Raw genomic sequence first — 18,670 nt, forward strand, 5'->3', positions numbered from 1 at the left:
GTCTTTTCACTCTTGTTTTTCAAATACATTCCCAATGTTTTAAAGTCCTTGAGTTTGTCCATGAATAGATTAAAAATTCCCTATAAAGTCCTCTTGACAAGAGTGGTTAAAATTTGTAGCAAAAACTTGATATATATATATATAGACTTAGTTGTATTAATGTAACAAGTTCGTGCAAGTGCATGTTCAAATATCTAATAAAAAATAATTTATATGATAAATTAGTTTGATTACATTTGTTGTTGTTTACCAATGTTCCTAATCATAATTAAAAGTAAAGGTCACCTTCAAATTTGTAATCAAAACGTACAATCTAATTGGGGAATCAATGTTATACTCAATTCAATTGCATTTGAAAATTATGTGAGACCTACTAGGTTTACCGATATTGTTATTAGAAGAATTATGAATCTTCCACTATTTCTATTACCATTTTCTCTACCTTAATTGATTGACCATAAACTGTAAAGGTAAAGGAAACATTGAGAAGACAATGCAAAGTAAACACTACTGAGTAAACAACATCCACTATAATCTGATTGCATTTGCAAAATATTTTAATAACATGATCAAAAGTAATCCAATTAAATTTAAATTATTATATTATTGATATGTCAATAGAATATCATTATAATTACATTCACTTTAATTACGAATTGATAAACTGTCGCCTTAAAACTTGTGGAGTGGAAGAAATGTTGGGGTCAAAGATGGAAGAAAGACATGCCATATTCAAATATATATATATATTTTGGACGGTATTTTGTCCTTCGTTTGAAAAGGAAAAGTGGTTTGTTATTCTAGTGGCTATTTTCCTATTAGGTGGCATAATCATGGATTTTGTCTTCATTCTTCTCTAGTATAAAATATATACATATATATTCTTTTTCAAATTACTTGATTTTTAAACATTGAAAAAGGTCTATTCAATCGATTTTAAAGATTTTACCTTTGAAAAAAATAAATTTGAAATTTTAATCTTATATCTTATTTATTCTTCCATTTTTATTTTACGTCTAATAGATCATTCAAAAAATAATTGACATGTTGGAATAAAATGTAAATTTAATGCTTAATGAAACTATAAATTTCCAATTATGTTTAGTAGATCTGTAGATTTTTTTAAAAAAATCGAAGGCTCAATGACTACATTTGCAATTTAAAAAGTTTAGGGGTGAAATAGATCACGAATCTCAAAATGTAGGGATTAAATTAAATTTATAATTTAACCTATATTTCAATTTATGGATAACTTTATAGATAAAAATACTGTATAATATTTTAAAAGTCAATGATTCGATTTGATAATTTGCAATGGGTAAGCTCAAAATTTCACCGATTTATGATAGATGTGAAAGGAAAAAGAATGATATATTTGAAGGATAGGACTTAGAAGGTTGCTTTTAAAAGTTGGTAGGTATGTGGTTTTGAACGTAAGAAAAACTTAAAAAGTAATTTTAAATAAATTTATAAATAATTATTTTACCAAACAAGTTAAACGTATAAGATTTTACCATAATTTCTGCTTTGGCCATTGGAAAAGCAATCTCAAACAAATGGCTAGGCATATAATCTCAAGTAAAAGGTAAAAGTTCTAACTTTAAATCTTAAAAATAGTGTTGAACCAAAAAAAAAAAGGTTTTAAATGTGTCATATAGTTAAGTTACTAAATTAATTTTTGATTTAATTATTTAAGGATGTGCAATAAATTCCGAAAATTAAAAAGTTCCTCATAGGCAAATTAATTTTAAATTGGTGTTCATAAATATTTTAAAGTATTTGTGACTAACAAATTGTGAGGGGCCGATTAGTAGTCATTTAGTTTTTTTTTTAAATTAAGTTTAGGGACACTACTTTCACATCTAAATTTCTTCTTTTGTGATATACTTTTTACCAATGTTTTAAAAAACCAAACCAAAATTTGAAGAAAAAAAAAATTTTTTAAAAACTTGTTTTTGATTTTGGAATTTAGCTAAGAATTCAACTATTGTAACATGCAAATCATTGTAAAAAATTAAGAGGAAATAGGCCAGAAAATGAAATAGTTACTAAGTCTAGACTTTTAAGTTTGTCTATGGCATTTAAAAAATGCACACAAAACTATTAGACAAAAAAAAAAGTCATTCTCTAATAGACATAAAACTTGTCTAATTGGTTCATGAATCTCTAAAAAGTCTCAATAATGACCAATTTGACATAAATTAAAAATGTAGAAATTTAATTAGACAATCTAAAAATTCATGAATAGTATAATTTTACAAATTTAGAGATACACTTTATTAATTTAAAGTTAATTACAAATTTGGTCTTTATAATTTGAAAAAATTTAGAATCTAAATACTTATGATTTATAATTAGAAGATCCAGGTGGTTTGATAAAATCCTCCTAAGTAGTTTCTATGACAGAGATTATTTATGAGATTATATCAAACTATAATAACTAATTGATTCTATCTTTTAAAATCATAAAATTAAATTTTAACTTTCTTCAAATGATGGACCAAATTTGTATTTCACTCCTTTAGCATAAATTCAACCATATGTTTGCAAGACATAATTTCATCTTTAGATCAAAATAGCCATTTAAGTTGAGAAATATAATTTCCAAAAATGATAAAACTCACAAATTATTTTTTTAAAAAAAACGAAAGTTTTTGCCCTAATGTCATTATCCTTTGAGTTTCTTCTACACCTACATTTTTAGAATTGATTAACTACACTCGAGAATATATATATATATTTAAAAAAACAATCTTTATATGAAAATTTGAAAATTCATAAGATAAAAAATTGCAACGTTCATGTAAAGTTGTAATTTGATAAAATTGGAAAGTAAAGGTTTAAAGATACAAGATAAGCACGTGGACTAAAAATATAAATTTGGAAGTAATAGTCGAATAAAAAGATTTAAATTAAGATATTATAGAAGAGGGCGTGTGTTGTTTGTTGACCGTTCACACAATAAAGAGACAAAGCAATGTGTGAGCAATTTAGCATGGGAAAATGGAAATAATATAATAGAGAAATTTTCACAAATACAAAAATCAATGTAAAACTATTTAAAGAAATAATCATAAAAGAATACTGATAGACTTCTATTAATCTCTAAAAAAAATTAAAATTTTACTATTTTATGTAAATAGTTTTTTTTTTTTTTTTTTTTTGAAAATTATCCTATATAATAATAATAAGAATGATGAACTTAAGGAAGTTTCATGTAGAAACTAGAGATGTTCATACCTAAGCTGAGAATAAAAATGACATCTTTGTCCTCATCTCTATTCTCCTTATCATTTTTCATTTCCATGAGATTCTTCGTTTAATTTCATCAGACCAGAGTGGAGATTTCTATGGAGAATTCACGGGATTAGGTTCCTCACGGGTAATTTTTTTTTCAATTTATTTTTTATAAGAAATAATTAACTTAAATAACTATTATTGAAAATTGTAATAAAATAGTTAATTTTTCACTTTAAAAAATCATTTAAATGATTAATTTTCGATGTAGATCAATTTAAATAGAAATCACTCAAAATTTCTAGTGGAAAGAAATAATTGTGTATAAAATTATTCATATATAATCTAAATCTAAATGTCAATTTAAACATATTCATTATCTTTGTCATTAAACTATAAAAATTTATATTTTAATATAATATTTATATTATAAATATTATAAAAAATAGATGCCCATTAGATGCTTATGCTTAGTGTTTATTGATCATGTGTCATGTCCCAATTTTTTCAAAATGTTGTCCATGTGTCTTATAAATACTCATTATTAGTGTTCATGTAATCCACCTCCCACTTGCCAAATTGCCTATAAATAGTGACATTTGGTAGGGGTGTTCAAATAACTCGACAACTCGAACAATTCGAACTACCCAACAAAATATAAGGGTTGAGTTGGGTTACTTTTGTTCTTGGCTTGGGTTGGGTTCAACTTTTTCTATTTTTGTTGGGTTAGGTTCAACTTTTTCTATTTTTGTTAGGTTGGGTTGGGTCGTAAGTTGCTAAAATAAATTTTGGGTTGACCAAACCTAACCCGGATTTTATATATATTAATAATACATATACATATTTGTTTAAAGTTTGATAGATTGTATTAATTAATTTGTGATTTTTTAAATAATTTTCTTTTAAAATTGTTATGATATTCGTTTTTGTTTAATGTTTGCAATAAATATCATAATATTTGGTGTTTAGCATTTGAATTTTATGATATTTTAGTTATTAATTATATAAATTTACATACTTTTAATTAAAAAAAAAAAGTTATAACCTGATAACCCAACTCAACCCAACCCAACCCAACCCAACCCAAAATTTTAAGAGTTGGGGTGGGTTCGGTTGGAGACTTTATTTGGGTTTCCTACCCAACCAGAATTTTTGGGTTGGTCCTAAAAACACCTTCAACCCATCCCAACCCATATAAACTAGCATTTGGAGGGTTTTGAAAGAAAACAAACATGGGGCAAATTCCAAAAGGTTTGGAGAAAGTGGAGAAATCTAAAATTTGTTATTTTATTTGCTTTTGTTATTTATTTTATTTTATCTATTTATATATATTATGTTTAATTTATTTTAATATTTATTTTTTCCATATATTTATATTATATTTATTTATCTTAATTTATATTTTATTGACATCTGTGTTCCCATTTTGCTCCTCAAATTCACAACACGTTATCAGCATGACCTCTTGTCGTTTTTCCCACTAAAAGTAGGTCCTAAAGGTATGTCGGTTTTCCCCTCTTCGTTATAATAATAAATTCAATGTTATTTTTCATATTTAATATCTATTAAATTTCTAACATAAATACAATATTTTATGATAGTGATACCATGACAAATCCCACAAAATTAAGAATTTTCCGCCCTTGATATTAACGGTAATAATTATTTGTCATGGATGCTTGATGTCGAAATCCACCTGGATATTATGAATCTTGGAGAGACTATTAAATAACGAAATATAACATCCAGTCAGGACAAAACAAAAGCTATGATTTTCCTTCGTCATCATCTCCATAAATGATTGAAAATGAAATATCTTACAATAAAAGATCCTTATATCTTGTGGAAAAATTTGAAAGAGACGTATGTTCATAAAAAAAAAACAGTTATTCTTCCTAAAGCTCGTTATGAGTAGATGCACTTGAGGCTACAGAATTTCAGTATGTAATTACAACTCTGCATTATTTAAAATTAGTTTGAAATTGTTATTATGTGGAGAGAAAATTACTGATGCTGATATGTTAGAGAAGATATTTTCAATATTTCATATCTTAGATATGCTCATGCAGCAGCAATATCGAGAGAAAGGTTTTAAACAGGATTTTGAATTAATTTCATATCTTCTCGTGGTCTAACAAAATAATGAGTTATTGATGAAAAATCATGAATCTCGACGAATCGAAATGACACCATTCTCTAAAGTGAATGCTATGAATTTAATAATAATCATGGTCGAGGTCGTGATCGTGGTAGAGGAATAAATAATTATTATTTTTGTGGTGGTCATTTTAATCATTCAAATTTCAAAAGAACCACATAAAATGATGATCACAAAGGAAAAGCCCCACAAGATAAGAGTTCAAAAAGCGTTGAAAATAAATGCTTCCAATGCGAAATGATTGGGCATTGGTCACGAATCTGTCATACGTTAAAATACTTGGTTGATCTCTATCAAGCTTCCCTGAAGGAAAAAGATAAAAATGTGGAAGCAAATTTTGCATACCAAGATAGTGACATATTTGATCCATCTCATATGACAAATTTGGATGTGACAGACTTCTTTGAATCTTTTGAAGAGAAAATTGGCAGAATTGATGGAACATCAAGTGTTTCATTTAACTTTGAAAATATCTAGATTTATTGTTTTTTTCCTCTTCATGTTATTTTTTCTTCTCTTAGTAGATGTTAACCTTTGTATATTCCAAATGTTGTTTTTCTTATTGTAATTATTTTCTTTTAATGAAGAAACTTACATCATTTTCATATGTTGGGTGACTAAAAAATGAGTAAAAAAGATCTATGTTTAGCAGATAGTGCATCTAAACATACAATACTTACAAGTAGAAAATATTTTTCCAAACTGACAATGCTGGAAGCAAAAGTCAATACGATATCAGGTTCTGCAAACCTAATTGAAAGCTTTGGAAAAGCAAATATTATTTTGCCTAGATGAACAAAATTTATAATTGACAATGCATTGTTGTCTAGTTAATAAAAGAGAAATCTACTTAGTTTTAAAGATATACATTGTAGTAATTACCATATTGAGACTAATAGTAAGCACAATGTGGAATATCTATATATCATATCTACTGTCTCATATGAAAAACATATACTGGAAGAGTTGTCTGCTTTATCTTCTGGATTATATTACTCATATACGAGTAATTGAAGCATATGCAACAATGAACTTGAAGTTTATTACTTTAGACATATTTATAATTGGGCATGACTGATTGGGTCATCCAGGATCTATAATGATGAGGATAAATATTGAGAACTCTAATGGATATCCATTGAAGAGCCAAAAGATTCTTCAATCCAATGAATTATCATGTGATCCTTGCTCTCAAGGAAAATTGATAATTAGATCATCACCAGCTAAAGTGAGGATTGAATCACCTGCATTTTTAGAACAAATTCATGGTGATATATGTGGACCTATTAACCTACCAAGTGAACCATTTAGATATTTTTTGGTGTTAATAGACGCATCCAGCAGATGGTCACATCTGTGTTTAATATCAAGTCGAAATCTTGCATTTGCAATATTATTTGCTCAAATAATTAAATTAAGAGCACAATTTTCTGATTATACAATTAAGACCATTCGTTTTGATAATGCTAGTGAATTTACATCCCAAACTTTTGATAACTATTGTATGTCAATTGGGATAAATGTTGAACATCATATAGCTCATGTTCATACACAAAATGGTTTAGCAGAATTATTCATAAAATGTTTGCAGTTAATTGCTAGACCATTGATTATGAGAGCTAAGCTTCCTACCTCTGTATGGGAACATGTTATTTTGCATGCAACGCCACTTGTACGCATTAAGCCAGTAACTTATCACAAGTACTCGCCATTAAAATTAGCTTATGGTCATGAGCCAAAGATTTCACATCTAAGAATCTTTGGATGTGCAATATCTATTCCAATTTCTCAACCACAACGTACTAAGATGGGTCCTCAAAGGAGGTTAGGAATATATATTGGATATGATTCCCTATCAGTTATCAAATATCTTTAACCCTTGACGGATGATGTATTTATTGCACGATTTGCTGATTGTCATTTTAATGAGACAATTTTTCCAACATTAAGGGGGAGGAATTAACAAGTTTGAAAAAGAAATTACATGGAATACATCATTATTGTCTCATTTAGATCATCGAACAGATCAATGTGAACTTGAAGTTTAGAAGATAATTTATTTGTAAAATATAGCAAATCAGTTACCAAATGTATTTATAGATGTCATGAAAGTAACTAAATCACATATATCACCTGCAAATGTTCTATCGAAAATTGATATCCTAACACAACAAGTTGTCACTAATGAGTCTAGAATACCCTAGAAGTGTGGTAAACCAGTGGGTTCCAAAGATAAAAAACCTCGGAAAAGAAAGATAATTACTAGTCAAGAAGACTTGGTTGAGAATGTAAATACACCTAAAGAAATCCTTGACATGACTAGTGAGGATGGTGAAATACCTAAAGATAATAATGAGATTTCAATAAACTATGTCATGACAGGAAAAAGATGGAACCGAACTCATGTAGGTATTGACAACATTTTTGCATATAATGTTGCTCTTGATATTATATCTGAAAATGATGATTCTGAATCAAACTGTTGAAGAATGTCGATATAGAAAAGATTGGCTTCAGTAGAAAAAAGAAATCAAGGCAGAATTAAACTCACTTTCAAAACGTCAAGTTTTTGGACCAATAGTCCGATCATCAAAAGGTGTCAAACCTGTGGGATACAAATTGGTATTTGTAAGAAAAGATATACAAATAACGTGGTCACAAGATATAAAGAAAGACTAGTTGCACAAGATTTTTCACAAAGTCCTAGTATTGATTATGAGGAGATGTATTCTCCGGTGGTGGATGCAATTACATTAAGATATTTAATTGGCCCGACTATATATGAAAGTCTAGACATGCATCTTACAGATGTAGTCACGAATGGATCTTTTGATAATGATATTTATATGAGAATCCCAAAAGGATTTAATGTACCTGGAACATTTGAATCAAATTTTGGGAAATTGTATTCAATAAAGTTACAGAGATTTCTATATGGAATGAAACAATCAGGACGAATGTGGTACAATCGTCTGAGTGGATATTTGTTGAAAGAATGATATCAAAAAAATCCAATATGTCCATGTGTTTTTATAAAGAAATCACAGTCAGAATTTTCTATTATAACTGTATATGTTGACGACTTAAATATAATTGGAACTTCTGAAAAGCTTTCAAAGGCAATAGAATACCTTAAGAAAGAATTGAGATGAAAGATCTCGGAAAAACAAATTTTTTTCTTGGCTTACAAATTGAGCATTTAACATATGAGATATTTATTCATCAGTCAAGTTATATTTTTAGACAAAGTACATCCATTGTACATTCTAATAGAAGTTTGTTCATTAGATGTGAGGAAAGATATATTTCGACCTCGAGTTGATAATGAAGAACTTCTTGGACCTAAAGTACCATTTAGTGCAATTGGTGCACTTATGTATCTTGCCAATATTACAAGACCAGATATTATTGGGAATGTCATAGAACTCGTAGTTTGTGTTAAAAATTCTATTTATCAATAAAATATTATTGAGTAACTTATTCAACAAAGTTGTTGATTTTGCAGTCTATTATGAAAATCCAATAAACATATCCATGGTTATAGTGTGAATACTTTAACTTTATGTGATGACATAAACAGGATCAAGTTAATAGTATATAACCTAAATGGTTTAATAAATATATGGATGAAATTGGATATTTCATCCTGGTAACATTATTGAATGCGGCCCATTTTGTAGGTAATACAAGTGATGTGATCCATAGATCATTCATGTAGAGACATGTAAGTGGGGCATCCTGTGCAATGAGTTTGCATATAGAGTAAACCACAAAATAGTCACTTTTTCTTTATAACAACCGTTTATTGTTAAAACTGACTATTTAATTTTAAGTAACCTAGGATAACTCGATCTTAATCTTGAGCTAGCTATGAACTCCTGTTTGTTCGGGATTATCCTTTGATTTGCATGGGTAAGAGTAGTCCAACAGCACTGCTCAATCAGCCTTCCATTTTGGGGATAAGACCGGATGAATAGCTGGGGGACATAGCACTACAAGATGGAATTCACTCCTACTCGATTTAGGGTTAGAAGATAGGTTGTTATCTTAAGTACTGATTCCAGGTCTTGAACAATCGGGACCCCGCCTTCTCATGATAGAGAAAGGACCGATTCATAAGTATTATAAATTAAATTGTTCATTAGAGGGTCAGTGGGAACTTAAGGAACGAGATGTATTCACAGGGGGGAAATGGTGATCTTGACCCAGCTGTGATTACGAACGACCTATGAAGAATCGACTTACTCATCATGGTTATATCAAGTGGACATAAATCTCGGATCGTTGGAGCCCATGATCTGTAGGTCTGCGAGGTCCGCCTACTAACTCGTAAATGGATTAGCTTTAGAGTAGCATGATAATTTAATTTGAAACGTTCAAATTAGAATTAAACAGAATATGAGAATTTATATTTAAATTTGATTTAAATATATGAAGGTGGATTTGTGTAAAATTAATTTCATATTTGATATTAAATTAATTACAATTCATTGAATTGTTTAAATAATTATTTATTAATTTTATTAGAAAATTAATTTTACAAATTTAATAATATTTTCAATTTTTTGAAATTAAATTGATTTTTGAAATCATTTATGAAATTGAAAAGTTGGAAAAATGACACAAAATAGAAATTTGATTTTTTTCATTAAACCTTCAACTAGCTCACACCAAACCCACTTATTTTGGCTTCAATAACTCCAAGCATGAGCTGCATCTCATGCAGCCATCTTCTTTGCATGAAAGACCTGCAATAAATAAAGAAGATTATAGTGGAATTGAGGCATGCATCAAAAGAGTTTTTACAGAAAAATTCGGGTTGAAGAAATTGTTCTTCAAGTGGGTTGTAACAGTGAGCTTTTTTCAAAGCTTCTTTCATTCAAGCTAATTTTGAGTCCCACAACTGATTCTAAAGCTCCAAAAGAATAGCGGGGAAGATCTTGAGGTGGTTCACAACAAGTTTCGGAGAAGATTACAACTGAGAATCAAGAAGTGAAGAAGTTCTACAAAGGTATGGCTTCAAACCCTCTTGTGATTGATGAGCATGCTTTAGTTACTGCCTACGGAGGGTTGTAACATAGGATTCAGAACAACTCAAACTTCAATAAAATGAATAGGGTCTCATAGTTCCTTCTTGGGTATTAGTCTTTTATTTCGGAGGCATACACATACCGTTCTGTAAGATCTGAAAATGGCGGGTCTACACTTACAAGACTTACTAAGTGTTAGTAATGATCTTGACCGAAAATGATAACTAAATGACTATCGGAATATGAGTTATTCTGGAGATAGTATTTGGTCAAGAATTGTCTTGCTTTTGTGAAGGAATTCTTGACTGCCCCACGGTAGCATTTGTTCTGAATCACTTAAGTATCGTTACAAAAATAATGATTATGAGTACATTATCACTTTGTTAAAACTTGATCGGATTTTTTTAAAAAAAATCACTTATAAAATTTGTTTATAATTTCAGAATGATGAGTTCAATTGTACAATTGTTGGCTTCAGACAAACTAATTGGGGACAACTATGTAACCTAGAAATCGAATTTGAACACAATACTCATGATAGACGATTTAAGATTTGTCTTAACAAAGGAATGTCCTCCCATTCCTAGTTTTAATTCCAACTGAACTATTCGGGAAGCACTTGATAGATGGATCAAGGCGAGTGATAACGCCTGTACCTATATTCTCGCTAGACTGTCTGACATTTTGGCGAAAAAACACGAGACTATGAGTACTGCCAAATAGATTATGGAATCTCTGAGAGGGATGTTTGGACAACCATCCTTCACCCTGAGACATGAGGCTATCAAATACGTTTACAATAGTCGTATGAAAGAGGGGACAAATGTTCGTGAACATGTCCTGGACATGATGGTCCACTTTAATGTGGTTGAAGTAAACGACGTTGTGATGGATGAGAGAAGTCAAGTTGGTTTTATTCAATTTTGTACCAATGCCTTGATGAATAAAATTGAATACAACTTGTCCACTCCACTGAATAAGTTGTAGGCTTTCCCGACCATGTTGAGAACTAAGAGTTTGGAACTAGAAGTAAATGTTGCTTCTGCTAAGAAGAGAGGAACGTCCTCCAAGCCTGATGTTGCCTCCTTTTCGTAGAGTAAAAGTATTCCAGCGAAGAATGACAAAGGGAAAGGGAAGAAGAAGCCTGCTGGCAAAAAGAGCAAAAAAACCGCTGCAGAGAAAGGGAAATATTTCCACTGCAACGAACAAGGGCACTAAAAACCTATTTTACATATTTTTGTTTTGAATGAAATGTTCATTTTTAGGAAATATGTTTGTTCTATCTCATAACAACTTCTGTTAACAATCAAATTGTTAAAAGCTATTTGAAAATATTCAGATATTTAACGGCTAAGATCGAAGTATAATAAGTTTAAAGATTTCTAGATCTGGCTGTTAACAAGAGTTGTTAAGGCAGGTCATACGCATCTTAATCAAAGAGTTGAGAGTACCTCAATATAGTGGGAGGAAAGTGTGCTTCTTGGCCATTATTGAGAATTAGATGCATTCCCCATATAGTTTAATTAGAAGCTATTTGTACACTAATATGTTTAAAATGATCCTTTCGGCTAATGTGTTTGAGAATCATCTAGTGAGACTAGAAATACCAGAGGTTAATAACCTAGGGCAAGTGGGAGAAATATCGGGTATGAGATATTGAATGCTAAAACCATGGGTATGGAATGCCCTAATTTATTGTATTTATCTATAAAACTTAGAAACTCGGTCTTATATCGGATATATAAGTTACCACTGGATTTTTAGTCCAAGTGGGAGTTTGTTTGGTTTTATGTTCTAAAACTCGCGGTTTGTAAACATTTGAATTTATTCTAAAAATTCAATAAAGTTGTTATTGAATATATTGTTTTTTAGAAATCTAATAAACCTAAGTCCCTTGACTATTACATGAGTACTTGAACTTTATGTGGAGACATACAAGTAGATTAGGTTCGAGTGAATAGTCAAAATGATCTATAGTATATGAATAAGGTTGGGTACCTTATTCTGGTAACACTATTAGATGCGGCCTACTCTGTAGTTGTTACAAAGAGTTGTAAAGTGTTACAAATGAAGTGATCCTAATTCGATCATGTTGGGACATGAGGAGTGGGGGTGTCCTGTGCAAATGAGTTTTATGCAAGATCGGACACCAAACCAGTCACTCTTACTTTATAACGTTGTTTACTATTTAAGATTGACTATTTCAAAGCAATGACCTAGATAACTTGACCTTAATCCTGAGCTAACTATTAACTCCTGTTTGTTTGGGATTATCCTTTGATTTGCAAATGGTGAGAGTAGACCAACTACCTCTGCTCAATAAGTTTACCATTTTGCAGATAAGATCGGATGAATAGCTAGGAACATAGGGTGCAAGAGGGAATTCATTCATACCCGAATAGGGTTAGTAAAGAGGTTATTTCTTTCAAGTGCTGATTCTGGGTCATGAACAAGAGGCCTCACCCTCTGATTGGCCTGAGAGGGATTAGATTTGTTGATTGGATCACAAATCAATTGTTCATTAGGGGATCAGTGGAACTTAAGGAATAAGAGGTAATTTCGGGGGTAAAATAGAGATTCGACCCAGCCGTTATTATGAGCAACCTGTGAAGGGTTAACTTACTAATCATGGTTATATCGAGTGAACATAATATATCTACAGTGAGGGTAGTTCAGCTATGGACTTTAGTGGAATCACCCATTTAACAAATGGGGGTTAGATCGGTCTAATGAGTTTAGGCGATTAATCTCGGATCGTTGGAGCCCATGATTTGTAGATCCGCGAGGTCCCCCTACTAGCTCGTAAATGGATTAGCTCTAGAATAGCGTGATAAGTTAATTTGAAGTGTTCAAATTAGAATTAAATGAATTTGGAGAAATAATAGTTAAGTATGATTTAAATATTTGAAGATGGAATTGTGTAAAAATTAATTTAATATTTGATATTAAATTAATTAGAATTATTTAAATTATTTAAATATTTATTTATTAATTTTATTAAATGAAATTAATTTTGTAAAATTAATATTATTTTTAGTTTTATTAAATAAAATTGATTTATGAAATCAATTTGATAAAATTGAAAAAGACAAGAAAAACACAAAGATGGAAAAATAGGATTTCCATTATCTTCACCAAGTAACTCATTCAACAACCCATTTTAAGTTTTCATTAACTCCAAGCATGAGTTGCATTTCATGTAGTATATCTCTTTGCATGAATGTCTGCAATATATTGAAGAGATTGGAGTGTTTTGAATAGAATGCAACCGAACAATTTTTGTGAAAAATTCGTGAGAGAATAAGTTGTTCTTCTGCTGGGTTGCTGCTGTAAGCTTCTCCAAATTCCCTTAATTCCAGCTTATTTTGAGTCACACTACTCAATCTAGAGCACCAAGAGGATAATAGAGAAGATCTTGGGGTGGTTCACTATAAGATTCAGTAGAGATTTGTAGTTGGTTCAAAGCTTAGAGGAAGTTCTTCAAAAGTATGTCATGAAACCCATTTATTTTTGTTGAAGCATGTTTTCTTTTCTACCAAAATTAATGAATTAGAGTGCTTATGGATTCTAGTTTCTTCCGTTGTGCATTGGTACCTTCCAACACCAATTTGACCGATTTTCTTGAGGTCCTGTCTGGTTCAACCTCAAAAGGTTTTTGGCTAGTCCGGTTCAGACTTTTCAGGTCCAGTTCAAGTTGTTTGGGTTCGGTTTGGAGCGCTCCAGAAGTGGTTTTTGAAGCTGTTTTGTAATAATTAGGCTTTTATTTGGTTGTTTATGCCAAAACTAAAACCATATCAGTTTGTGTTTGTGTTTGATTGTTTATGCATGTGATGTATGTAATAATTAAATAAATCTTGTATATGCATACAGTTTGTAATGTAGATTTAAAATCCTACCGTAGGAAGCATGTTATATGCATTGAAAGTATGTTATAAAATGTTATAATATCTAGTATGCATGTTAGGGTTTTCTTTTATTTAATATAATTGTTATATTAAATATTGAATGCCTTTGTTGTATGTTATGGATGTTTAGCATGTCTAAAGTTTTGTAAGCTATTATAAAATTGAATTAGATGCTAAAATCTATATCAAAGAGACACAACATACTTACTTAGGTTAACAACTAGTTGAACCGTTAACATATATTGTAACCTTATAAAATTTGGTACAAACTCAAATCGGTTCAAAAACCTGTCTAAGGCTGGGGGTACTTAAGTTGACGGTTTACGGAACGCCTCCTACCTGGGGATTATGACCAAAAGATTAAGCATTGTTAACTGATTTTATGAGCCTGCATGAGCTGTGTAAGGTTTAAAACTGGTTTAAACACTTAGACATCGTAGGGTTATATCCAAATATAATTGTTATACTTGGATAAAAATCATATAGACTTAGGTTGTTTAAATTTCGCCGTTATGTACATAAGTAAATAGATACCCAAACGTATAGAACACTTCAGTGGAAAATTAACAATATATATTGGATATATAGTTATTAGCTCTCACATCCTTAAATGTTCACACCGTGAGATCCATGCTCGGCTTCGTGTCGCTTTTACCGTGACTTCTCCATTCAGAAAGTGTTTGCATGGGTCAATAACAAGGTGAATGAGGGAAGTAGTTCATAGTAAGTGGGTGAAGGAAATGTGTAACCATTGTCTTACGGTCTCCTCCATTACTTTGAACCATGAGATCCTATGTTGCGTCTGCTGTCGTTTTTAGGCGGCACTAGCTAGTCGTTAACCACGATGATCCCCTCGTAGGGTTGTAACATAGGATTCGGAACAACCCAGACTTCAGTAAATGAATAGGGTCTTATAGTTCCGTCTTGGGGTCTTCTATCTCGAGGGCATATACATATTGTTCTATAAGATCTGAAAATGGTGGGTCACACTCAAAAGAACTACTAATTGTTAGTAAAGATCTTGACCGAAAACGATAACCGAAAGAACTATAGGAGTAAAAAGTTATTTTGATATAGTATTTGGTCAAGAATTGTCTTGCTTCAGTGAAGGAATTCTTGAGTGCCCCTGGGTAGCAATTATTCAAAATCACTAAAGTATCGTTGCAAATAAATAAAGATTTATTGGGTACTTTATTATTTTTCTAAAATTGGATTTAGATGCATAACTGTTTAATAGAATTTGTTTAAATTGTTTTAGCAATGTCGAATTCAATCATACAATTGCTAGTTTCCGATAAATTTAACGGTGAAGGATATTCAAACTGGAAATCCAACATCAATACAATATTAGTTGTGATGATTTGAGGTTTGTGTTGACGAATGAATTTCCTTCAGTTCCCAGTACAACGACGAACCAAAATGTTTGGGACATTTATGATCCAAGAGCTAATGAGAAAGCTCAGACCTACATCTTAGCAAGTATATCTGATGTACTTAATAAGAAACATGAGGTAATGCCCACCACCCGTGAGATAATGGCGTTGCTTCAGGAGATTTTTGACAACCGTCATCCTCTGTTCAACATGAAGCCATTAAGTATGTCTACATTACTCACATGAAAGATGGAACCAATGTTAGAGAACATGTTCTTGATATGATGGTCCATTTTAATGTTGCCAAGGCTCATGGGGTGTTGATAGATGAAACAAGTCAAGTAAGTATGATATTGAAATCTCTCTCGAAAAGTTATCTGTCATTCAGAACCAATGCTGTTATGAACAAAGTTACTTATAATCTGACCACGTTGTTCAATGAGTTATAGACATATCAGTCTATGATGAAACTGAAGGAGAAAGAAATAAATGTTATTTCTAAACCTAAGAAGTTTTTTAAGGAGTCAACGTTTGGAAAAAGACCCACTGATAACATAAAGTCTATTCCTTATTCTTCAAAAGATAAATCCGTACAAATGAAGAAGAAAGGTAAAGGGAATAAGAAAACCACTGCTAAGAAAAACAACAACAACAACAAAAAAAACACCCAAAGGAAAATGTTTCCATTGCAGAGAAGATGGACACGGGAAGCGTAACTGCTCAAAGTATTTGGCTGAAAAAGAAAGCGGAAAAGGAAAAATAAGGTAAATCAGATTTACTATAATTGAAACATGTCTAATGGAGAATACTCACCTTACTTGGATATTGAATTCAGGCGCAGCTAATCATGTTTGTACTTTTCTATAGGAAACTAGTTCTTGGAGAGAACTTTCTGAACATGAAATGACTTTCAAGGTGGGAACAGGTGAAGTCACTTCAGCTCATGCAGTGGGAGATGTCAAGCTATTTTTTAGAGAGTCTTTTATCTTACTTAGGAATGTATATTATGTACCTAAGATGAAATGAAACTTAATCTTCATTTCCTGTCTGCTAGAAAATATGTACAGAATATCTTTTGAATCTAAAGAAGTGTTTGTTTTTTCAAGAGGTACTCAAATTTGTTCTGCAAGACTCGAAAATAACTTGTACATATTAAAACCAACTGAAGCAAAGACCATTAGGATGTAGAGATGTTTAAAATCGGTAAGACTGAAAATAAGAAACAAAAAATTTCTCCTAACGCCTATATTTGGCCCCTCAGATTTGGTCAGATTAATCTCAATAGGATTGAAAGATTGGTAAAAAGCGGTCATCTAAATTAGTTAGAAGATAGTCCTTTAACTCCATGTGAATCATGTCTTGAGGAAAAAATGAAGAAAAGATCTTTTTTTGACAAAGGTCTTCATGACAAAGAGCCTCTCGAACTTATACATTCAGACCTATGTGATTGGATGAATATAAAAACACGAGAAGGCTATCAGTATTTCATCAGTTTTATTGATGATTACTCTAGATATGACTACATTTACTTAGAAGTTATAAGTCTGAAACTCTTGAAAAGTTCAAAAAATTTAAGCTGAGACAGAAAATTTGTTAAGTAAAAGAATTAAAACACTTTGATCTGATCGACGTGGTGAGTATATGGATTTACAATTCCAGAACTATCTAGTAAATCATGGAATTCAATCCTAGCTCCCAGCACCTGGAACACCACAACAAAACGGTGTTGCAGAAAGGAGAAATCGAACCTTGCTAGACATGATTCGATCAATGATGAGTTATGCTCAGTTACTTCAATCCTTTTGATGGGTATGCAGTACATACTGCAATATTTATACTAAACGTTGTTTCTTCAAAAAATGTTTCGAGATTGCAAATTGAAGTTGCCTGATTCTGGAGCACCGTTTCGTTCTTTTCTATGTACTGCTTTAATAGGCTTTCTAGGGAAGAAGATGGCGGCGCTTGTGAGCTACTGGCTTGATTTTGCATTTGACCATTCATTCGCGAAAAAAATCCTAGCAGCCCTTCCTTTTATGCCATAGGTCGATAGCTTGGTTGTTGATTTTTCCACGCGAAATTGGGGTGGTTTCTCCACTCAGGGTTGTACGTATCAGAGAAAGGGTTATTCTTTATGAAGCATACTGACTGCAGATTCCTTGGGCATTCTTCCATCGGACGTGCTTCTCCACAGGTGACACAACTCGTGCTCATTTGAACGATTGCGTTGACCTGCCCTTTATGTGTTCCCATGCTATTGATTGTGATACCTTGTATTAAATTCATCGTCGCATTCATTTGGTTTTGTATGGATGCGATGACCCCATTACTTGCGTCACTATCTTTAATTCTCAGTCGTTGATCGTTTTCTCTTCAGTCTTCGTGATTTTTTTAAATGCGATCAAGTATATTTTTTGCCTTGTCATATGTCTTGTCGAGCAGACCTATAGCTGCCACTGTATTGGCAGTCGTCTGCGATGCAAGGTTCAAACCGTGGTAGAAAATTTTCATTTGGAGACAATCGGGTAAGCCATTGTGCGGACAATCTCGCACCAGTCTTTTAAACCTCACCCAGGCATCACTGAATGATTCGTCAATATCTTGTTCAAAATTAGTGATCAACTTCCTCTTTCTTGCGTTTTCTGTCGGGGGGGAAGTACTTCTTCATGAACTTTTCAACTACTTGTTCCCACGATGTGATCTTCTCTGGTTCGAGAGAATAAGCCCATTTCCATGCTTTGTCACACAACAAAAATGGGAACAACATTAGTCTAACCTCCTCGGCGGAGATGTTTGGGAACACAAATGTATTGCAGATTTCAATAAAACTCCGAAGGTGGGCGTGCGGATCCTCACCACGCCTACCGCTAAACTGTCCGATAGTTTGAATCATCTATAGCATCATCGGCTTCATCTCGAACCTCGATCCATCCAAGGCTAGCCTCATGATTCCTGGTGAGAAATCATAAA

General features: G+C 31.7%; 1 non-coding gene across 1 annotated transcript; it reads left to right on the top strand.

The window, feature by feature from the left end:
• Positions 1-18,227: 18,227 nt before the first annotated feature.
• On the top strand, positions 18,228-18,334 carry LOC120084350 (small nucleolar RNA R71). The gene has a single exon (XR_005483709.2). It is a non-coding gene; the product is annotated as a small nucleolar RNA R71 (small nucleolar RNA).
• Positions 18,335-18,670: the final 336 nt, after the last annotated feature.

This window comes from Benincasa hispida, chromosome 8 (genome assembly GCF_027475165.1).
Source record: "Benincasa hispida cultivar pf3 chromosome 8, pf3_genome.v1.1, whole genome shotgun sequence".
NCBI classification, from domain to species: Eukaryota; Viridiplantae; Streptophyta; class Magnoliopsida; order Cucurbitales; family Cucurbitaceae; genus Benincasa; species Benincasa hispida.